At 50.3% G+C, this 9629-nt stretch overlaps 1 pseudogene; it reads right to left on the bottom strand.

The window, feature by feature from the left end:
• Positions 1-209: 209 nt before the first annotated feature.
• LOC102006703 lies at positions 210-2826 on the bottom strand (annotated as a pseudogene).
• Positions 2827-9629: the final 6803 nt, after the last annotated feature.

Below are 9629 nucleotides of genomic sequence, written 5' to 3'. Positions count from 1 at the left end.
AAGATAAAAGGAGGGAAACATTAATAGACATACAACATTTTACAACATATCACAAGCACAATACAGACAATACAGAGTTACAAACAAAGTGGTAGGGAATTAACAATGGTGGTTGTATTACATATTGATATCTTCAAAGTGGTTTCTCATGAAAACAGATATAGACATGCAATACTGGTCAACCAAAGACTCACTGCCAAAGGTGTGTTTTATTTCAAGCTTGGGGACAAGATCCGGAGGGGCAGAATGTGAGCCAGGGAGGTACTGTTTATGGCCACCAGTAGCTGCAGCTTGCACAGGCCGTCCTGCAGCGCCACCTCAGGGTGCCTGTACAGGTGCAGGTTCACCGGGCATGGGACCAGCAGTGTGGGGTCCACCAGCGCCAAGCAGCCGAAGGCCAGCAGGGAGGGGACGTAACTGGTAAAGGTGTGGTCGGCCCGGCTCAGCTCTGCTACTCCGCAAGCCAAGACTTGTGCTCAGAGCTTCAGAGACCTCAACTTGTCCTGCCTCCAAGTGCCCTCTAGTGAAATGCTCCAAGAAGCTGGTGGTGGCCACACCCAAGCTGAAGTGTGACTTGGGCAGCACCGTACTCTCAAGGTTGCAGAGCTGCTGGGGAGAAAGTGCCGCAGCACAGGACCAGGAGCTGTCTCACTCACGGTGGGTGAACTTGCACCTGTTTGAAAGTGATGAGTGGGGAGGTGACTCCGAGCAGCCGGACTCAGTCTGCAGCCACAGGAGTGGCAGTGAGGAAGGCCTCCACTCAGGCCACATCCAGCTTGTCCTCCAAGGAGGCACTAAGCCCGGGCTTTGTGCTCTTCCTGTACTAGCCGTGGAGGGCAGGGCCTGACCTTGGGGCTGGCCACTGGCTGAGGCAGGTCAGGGAATGGGGGCACTGAGGGCACGGAGCAGTAGAGGCCCCACCATGGTACCCAGCAGAGGGGACAGCAGGGTTCCCGAGCGGTAGGCTGAGGCTGGAGATTCCCAAGCAGGGATCCCAGCATGATAGATCATCCCAGAAGGAACACGGGCAGCACTGTCCCTACGGGCCTGGCCCAGGATCTGTGTTTCCAATGAAGCTATGTGCTGAGAGGGTTTTAATGAACATGGGGACAACTCCCACCTAGCAAGGGAAAAAATATCAGTATATAAAATGTACTTCTCATAGATGATCATTTACTTAGCATGTTTTCACTTAAAACTTCCTGACTTCATGATGGCATACGAAGGTACACACTTAGGAGAAAGTATGCTTGAACTTTGATCTTTTCCAGGACTAGTGGTTTGCAGTATGATCCTCTCCTGTGAACCCAGCCCAACCCTAATCATAACCCTGACTCTAACTCTAACTTTAGCCCTAGCCCTAGCCCTTGCCCTAGCCCTAGCCATAACCCTCACCCTCACCCTCACCCTAAGCTTGAAGAGGGGAACCCTGAACTATCCTACCACAGGATGCAGTTCAGTGGTCATCATCTCCCTCCCAGCACTTATTGGCTGAAGTAGCCTTTGAAAAAATAAACTCTGGCACTTAAGGTTGCCCTGCAATCCCCAAGCCCTGAGATACTGGCAAGAGCCCTTAAGAAATGGCAGAGCAGGATGGAACGTCATCAGTATACAAGGAGCTGCTCTCCTTGGGGTGAGCTGTGGTTGATTAAACAGGACCCTATATTCTCTGCTGCTTATTCTTGACAGGTAAATCTAGTTGTCCACCTTCCTGAAGTTCTTGGGCCACAGAATGTAGTAGGAGCAAAGTCCTGGGACTTTTGAACTACATTTTAAGAAGACTTCTAATTTCCACTCAGACCTCTTGGAATATCCACTCTTTGGAGCCTCAGTAGCCATGGATAAGTTGGATATACTGAGACCACCATACCACAAGGAAGCCTGAGCAGCAAGAACAGAAAAAAAAAAAAAAAAACAGGGAAAGAGATAGAGAAAGAAAGCAAACGCTAGCTTGCATTATCGCAGGTGGAGCTGAGATGACACTGCCCTCCCGTACTCTGCCTCAATCTGTCGCTGACCCACAGCATTGATCTATAACAGTAATACATGGCTGTTTCTGCCACTGTGTTTTTGCAGTAGTTTGTTAGCTGTGGCTAACTGGATGTGGGCTGGGGGTGGGGTACGAAGTAGGACAGGACAGGGCTATCAAGGTCCATAGACACCAGCCTGGGGTTCTTCGCAGCCCTGGGCAGGGTGGCGACACTGCCTTTACTCCGTCACTCGCCCCCAAGCAGGGCATGTGGAAGGTTTTGTGCTCAGTTGGGAGGAGGTTGGGACCACTGAACTCCCCTACAAACACCCTGCATGCCATGCCTGACACTTCTGGCTGGTGCCCTAATCCTCCTATGAGGCCTGGGAGGGACTGAGCCAGCAGCTACGCCAAGGGGAAAGCAGACGCCATAAAGTACGTGTCTCTGGTTCTGTGTGTAGTCGTGCCCAGTAGCATCCACGCGTCTGGCAGCCTTGCTGCATGGGGCGGGGATACAGAGTCACTGGTGGGGAAGGACCCAGAGTCACGTGGTCACCCCTTCGCTCTGGTGCTGGCACTCAGGCAATGGCAGAGGAAGCAGGAGTTCCACTTGAGGCTGATACATCCTTGATGGCCCCTTGCAGCCTTTCACCCCTGAGTCGTGGGGCTGATGTGACTTGGCAGCCACCTGTGCAGCTGTCCCACCCTGCTGTCCCTCCCTGCAGTGCGGACTTTCTGTTGTACAAAGAGAGGCAACAGGCCTGGGTACCTGTTGCTTTCAGGGCCTCAGCGCTGGTGCTTTGCTTCCTTGGCTCCATGTAAGGGCACATCATCTTGAGGCTCCTCCGAGGCCCCATGCATGAATAACACTGCCTGAAACCCCAGGAAACCAGCCCACTAAGAGATAGCAGCAGCGAAGTCCACTCCTCAAGGCTCAAAGTCTCAGGAGAGTCATGATTGGCTCAGTACCGTAGCACTGGCCCCATGGAGAAGGGCACACCCCACCAGCTGACATGAGACAGTGGTGAGGCTGAAGGACTCTGCCAGCTCCCCAGCAAGGAGCCCTCAGAACCAGAACAGTGCACCTTGTGTATGTGTTGATATGTTCGCATCACGTCACACAGAAACAGTATTGATCGGCTCTCCTCCTCATGAACTCTCTCAAGGCTAAAGAGTGATAGAGGATTTTGAGTAATAGCAAGAGTGATCTCAGCCGTGCTGGAGACAGCCCGGGTGGACCCTTGCCTTCAGCAGGAGGTGGCAAGACTTCCCCAGATTGTTACCTTCTGGAGAAGTGAGCCAAAAAGACAGCTGAAGGAAAACAGAGGGGGCTTTCTCCAGGCCCCTTCCTCCACCTGGGTGGGACCCCGTAGTCCCTCAGCCTTGGGAAAGCTAAATTGAAGCCACCAACTAGAATTGAATAATCTACCTTGTCAATGAGTTGTTGTCCTTTAGGTGCCAAAGGCCAGTGACTAAATTATACCCAAGGCCAAGCATCATCATCTCTTCAGCTGGGGATTCCTGGGGGTGAACCTGCCCCGCAGAGCAGTAGCTTCTGTACCTTCTGTTGAGAGCAGGTGCAGTGCCATTTTTCTTGTACTGAAGTCAGTCTCCAAGTCCCGGTCTTCTGGCACTCATCTCTCCCGCCCTGACCGGGTCTGGCCATGGTGACTGATGGTGGCAGAAGAGTGATATGACTCCCAAGGCTGGGCCATAAAAGACACTGGGATTCCTTCTGGTCTTTTGGGTCACTCACACTGGGGAGGCTGGCCGCCATGACAAGGGGACACTCTGTGGAGAGGAGCTGAGGCCCTCACTATCAGCCATACCATGTGCAGCCACGCCAGCAGTCATCTCGGAGGTGGATCTGCATGCCCTGAGCCTTCAGATGGACCACTCCCTTTGCTAAAACCTGACCTCAATTCCACGAGATCATCTGAGCCAGGACCACCCAGTCAGGGTGCCCCCAAGCCCAGAGGACCATGAGGGGTGACTGCACAGCAGTATGTCATTAGTACACATACACCTCTCTCCCCCTTTCCCAAGTTTCATGTGCCAAGATGTTAAGCCTCTTGATGGGTGGTAGGAGTAAGTGGTAAGTAAACAGCACTGCTTGCTCTCCCCAGGGAGCCCAAGGAGCCCAAGGAGCCCAAGGAGCCCAAGGAGATCAGTGGCTCTAAACCCATAATATATTGGGCCTATGGGATTTGAGGAGTTAGGGTTAGAAGCTAGAGTCCAGAATGTTCTGCTGGCCCAATATACACAGGAGCAGAGGTGTCATCCTGCCTTGGTGTGATGTGTCCCCAAGGCTCGTGTGTTGGAACCATCATTCCCAGTGCAGCAGTGCTGGGAGGCAGCACTGGCTAGGTCATGTGCTGGCCCTCTTCAGTGGAGTAATATCATCACGGGCTTGGGCTTGGGCTATAAATCAGGTCGGGCCCCCTCCCTCCTTCTTCAGCACCCCCTGTGCCTTCCACCATGGAGTGACAGCATGAATGCCCTTCCCAGATTCTGTGCCACATTCTCAGACTCCCCAGCCTGCAGAATCTGAGCCAAGTAACTTTCTGTTTGTGGTAAATTATCCAATCTCAGGGATTCTGCAGTCATCTGAAAGTGGACCAAGCCCATCCTCGAGTCCTGTCTTCCTCCTATATCCCCAGGTCCACGCCACTCAGACCTGCAGAAGCTGCCGAAAGCTCACCCTGAAGCAGCCTGCTTGCACCCATCTCATCTCCCAGGCGCCTCTCAAGGACACCCACCCACAGCTGCCTTCCTCCCTCACTCCCCACACAGCACTCTCCACACAGCAGACAGGGGCCCTCCATGCTGCCTGCCTTCCCCTCCCCTCCATCCTCGGAGGAAATCTCCCAGCATGCCCCGGCCATCACAGTTCAGGATGTCACATCACCAGTCTTTCCTTCTGGAAGCTTCTTCCTGTGGATCCTCCTGTGCTTTCTTCCCTTCACTTCTTCTCACCTCAGTTACCTGACCATTTGGCATGAAGTAGCTACCTAACCCTTCCTTCACTTCTCCCCATACCAACTGTGTTAGTTCACTTGAGCTGCAATAACAAAACACTGTGGACTGAATGGTTTAAACAACAGACACTGATTTCCCATGGCTCTGGAGGCAGCAGTCCAGAGTAAATGTATGTCAGTGAATGTATGTATATATCCAAACACAGAATGTCTAAAACATTTCCCGTCCTGAGCATTGTGGGTAAAGAGCACTCAAGCTGTAGCTTCAAGCAAACATCTCTTTAGCTCCTGAGTCAGCTGGTTGGCGATTTAGGCTGAAAGCAGCCTGGCTGGCTTTCGGTTTCCACTGTGCTGGCCCTGTGTCACCTCTCTGTAAAGCTGGGGGCTGGCTTGGAAGTGTGTCTGGGGGGCATGGACACCTCCTTCTCCTCTACACCCTATGCCCACTCCCAACAGGCAGGTCTGGTGTTGTTCTCAGACAGAAAGGAAGGAGTCAGAGCCAGCACATGGTGCAGCCTCAAGGCCACGCTCAGGCCTGACAGCCATCCTGTCTGCAGGGCCTGCGTGCCACCAAGCTCAAGGTGGAGGTGATGATGATGGGGGGTTACATTCCAATGGGAGGCTCTGAAGGGTCACACTGGAGTGGTCCTGGATCGAGGAAGGGGGGTAGGGGCCACTCTTCCAGACAGTCTCTCATGCTCCATTCTATAGAAAAGAGAGGCTCAGGGAACAGTCGGGGCCTTGTGCAAGTTCATCATGCCCAGAATTACCACCCCTTCTCTGCGGGTGCAGGAAGCTCCCCTCTAGCCTTAGTTGCTGATTGCTAGGAATTTTCCCTAGGCCTCTTCGCCCAGGTTATGGATGACTCTGACTCCTCATTCACCTGACACATTCCATTCTGGTCGCCTCCCAGTAACACAAAGGCTGTGTCCCACGAAGCATGAAGACCCAGCTTTGGTTTAAATGGTGATGCTTTGTGCTGTGTGTGATGCTTCATGCCACGTGTGATGCTGCTGGCTTGAACACAGTTCCCCGTCACACATGGCTCTGGCCAGCTTTTGGCTGTGCTTCATTGACACTTGATTGACATTTTTAAATTAAGAACTGTGTAGGTGGCATCAGTGAAAAATGCAAGGCCAGGTGGATGTACAGATACAGGATGACAAACCAGAAAGTCCAGACTTCAGAGACTGTACAAACAGGAACAGAAAGAACCGTCAGCGGCTGAGTCACTTGCGGCGCTGCACTCTTATAAATCACCACGTGGCCTCTTAGGTGGCAAATAAGTCTCAATTGGATGCTAAAGGGTGGATTTTTAATGATCTCATCCCCCCAAAAATAACTCCGTGAGATGATGGATATGTTAACCAGCTTGATTTAATCTTTCTACAATACTTAAATCAAAGCATCACACTGTATCCCATAAAAGCACATGTGCCAGTGACTTAACTCTGTAATCACCCCAACTCCAGAAATTGTATTATGTGGGGAAATACATGTTTTTTGTCATTCAATACTGACACCCAAGTTTAAGCAAGCCCCTGCACGTCCTGGGACACTCCATGCACCCTGAGGTCTCCTCTCTGCTAGACACTGAGGTTTCTTTTAGTGGAACCCACCCTTCACTCTTCCCTCAAAGATGCAAACATTTGCTTAATCTTGAAATGTCCTCTCAGCCTGCACAGTCCTTCCACTTCCACCCACCTTTCCCTAAGACCTGGCCAATCTTACTTCAAACGGAATCACTGAACTTTCTAGCAATGGTGAATTAGGCTATTTGAAACAAAATTCTTGCTGAGAACTGCATCAAAACTAAACACAATCAGGCCCATGGCTGTGAGAAGTGAAGATAAAGGATCAGGGGAGCCAGGAGCCAAGTGAAGATGGAGACAGTGCTCCTGGGGGCTCCTGGGGGCTCCTGGGGGCTCTGCAGTGTGGTAGGGTGCTTGAAGGCAGCTGGCACATTTCACAGCCTTGGACAGCAGTAGCTGAAGTCAAGGTGTGAGGGGATGCAGAGCCGGGAAGAACCTGACCCTCACAATGCCTGAGGCACCCCAGCAACAAAGAAGAGCCTTTTGTAGGTGGTGCTGACTCAGCCACAGATTCACACGGAAACCAGAGAAACCAAACTCAGATGCAGGCCATCCACAGGGAGCTGAGGCCTACATGTGAAAGCAAAGGAAGCTTTGGGACAGAAATATAGAATATTTCTTGAACATGGACTAGAGAGAGGCTAATCAAACAAGATTAGTCCATAAAAGAAAAGACACCCTGGTTCTACAATAATGCTAAAACCCTCTATAATGAAAAGGAAGAAGTAAACCGTAAAGTGGGAGAAAGATCCATCAGGTGCACCACAGTGGCCTTCTGGCTAGCGATGGGTCACATATGCCACTGTGGTCCTCAAGATCATAGTGAAGCTGAAGAGTTCCTGCCCCTCAGGGAACTCAGAGCTTCATGGCATCACAGCACTATGCCTGGCCATGAGTTCATGGAAATGCAGTGCAAACAGACCCACTACACACTAAAAATATGCAGTCCATGGCACTTGACAGTGATGGTAAATGGCTGGGTTTGTACATTTTCTATGCTATCTACCCAGCTCCTGCATTTATGCTGGCAGCAGCCTCATACATCTTACATGCACCGTGTCTCTTCTTGTGTCTTTTTTTTCCTGCTTGTTGTAATCTTGTGCAGTTTGTTCTGCCTAGCCCCGGGAGGAATGAACCACATAGCTGGAGTATGCAGTAGGCTGCCTCACCTACGTTCCTGTGAGCACCTCTCAGAACACATCTCTTTCATGAAGTTATGCATAACAGTGTCTGTAGTGCTTAATGTATAAAGGATTTGTACAAATGAATTAAGAAAATGAGAACCAAACAGACAACTGAGGAGGCGACTGTAAATGACAAAAGAAAGTCTGAGTAACCAGTCAAGGAAAATGAAGCAGCAATCTTCATGGGTCAGCCTTATGTAAGCACATTGCAATGGCCAGGAACAGGCTGATAGACCTAAGCCTCCAGCAAGGTGCACAGTGACACAATCGTCACACACTGTAGGGCGGGCCTGGACAAGTTCCACCACTGGGGAAGACAGCTTCATTAATTTATTAAAAGTGAAGTCATAAATATTGTAGGACACAGCAAATTCACCTCAGGAATGTCCCCAAAAGAATGCATGGATATGTACACCAAGGGACAGATATGATGTCTTAGTCACTTTGTCCCTGGAACACTATAACCCTCACAACTAACCCTCACAACTTAAAGGAGGAGAGGTTTATTTCGGCTCATGTTTCAGTCTTGCATGGTCAGTAGCATGGTGAAAGGGCCCAAGAGGAAGAAAGCTGTTTATGTCGTAGCAGCCAGAAAGCAGAGGGAGAAGAGAGGAGCTGGAAGGGAGATGTACAGTACCCTTCCAGGTCAGGTCCCCAGTGACCTTCCGACCAGACTTTGTCTCTTAGCAGCAGGTCAGCTCCAGTATCTCCATAGTCCAATCACTTTCTGCAGCCCAGACTTTAAGTGCATGAGTCTTTGGAGGGACATCCATACATAAACCATAACAGGCAATAATATTAATTCTAGCAGTGTTTATGAAGCCCCACACTATAAATGACCTAAATAGACATCATTAACAGGCATGTATTCCTAAAGGGTAGTGCCAGGCAGGACTGATTTCCTGATAAACAGCAAGTCACACACACTGGCATGCTTACCCCCTGACATCACTGAGACTAAGATCAAATCCAAGTGGGTTGCTGAGTTGCTAGCAAAAAGCAAGGAAGTGTCTGTGAAAAGTCAGAACACTTGTCACCTTTAGGAACAAGATCTTTGGAAGTAACAATATTATTCTCTCTATATATTGTGGGGCTTTGGGGAAGTAGCATCTAGGGTGTGTGACTATGCATTAAGGGTGTATGGTAACTAGATTAGTCCACTGATAAATTTAGCATAGTTCTGGGTGTGGATAGTGGGAAGGCCCACCCTGGGGGTGGGTGGCACTAATAGCTTATAACCTGAATGAAGCAAAAGGGAGAGAGAGGCTCAGTGCTGCTGCTTCCTGCCTACCCTGCCATGGACTGTTTCTTTTCTGTGATGTCCCTCTGCCATGCTGTCCTCCCTCAGAGCCAGCTGACTGTTCACTGAAACCTCTACAAACTCTTCTTTAACTTGTAGGTGTCAGGTATTTTGTCCCAGCAATGAAAATGTAACTAAGACAAAAAGCATGGCAGAAGATAGCAGTTCAACCCGTAGAAGCCAGAAAGCAGAGAGAAGAGAAGCTGAGGATAAGAACACACCCTTCCAGGTTGCACTCCCACTGTCCCACCTCCAGCCAGGGCCCGCCCCCTACCAGTACACTCAGCTACGAACTCATCCACAGGTGAATCCACTGATGAGTACAGCACCCACGATCCATCAGTCTCCAGTCATTTGAGCTGGGTCTTTCTCTCCCTCCATTACCTGGAGATAAGCCCCCTCTCTCCATCTACTACTAGCATATCCTGGGGAAACCACGAAGACTCCCCCAGATCCACCCAGTGTGCCAAGAAGGGGCTCAGTGGCCCTGTATGTGGTTTGGCTCCCCAAGTTTACTTATCCGCGGTCAATCACAGTCAAAAAAATATTAAATGGAAAATTCCAGAAATAAACAATTCTCAGGTTTTAAATGGTGCACCATTTCTG

Source organism: Chinchilla lanigera, unplaced genomic scaffold (genome assembly GCF_000276665.1).
Source record: "Chinchilla lanigera isolate Chin_1 unplaced genomic scaffold, ChiLan1.0 scaffold00114, whole genome shotgun sequence".
Taxonomy (NCBI): domain Eukaryota; kingdom Metazoa; phylum Chordata; class Mammalia; order Rodentia; family Chinchillidae; genus Chinchilla; species Chinchilla lanigera.
Note: the sequence above shows the minus strand (reverse complement) of the source record. Positions and strands in the feature narration are given on the sequence as shown.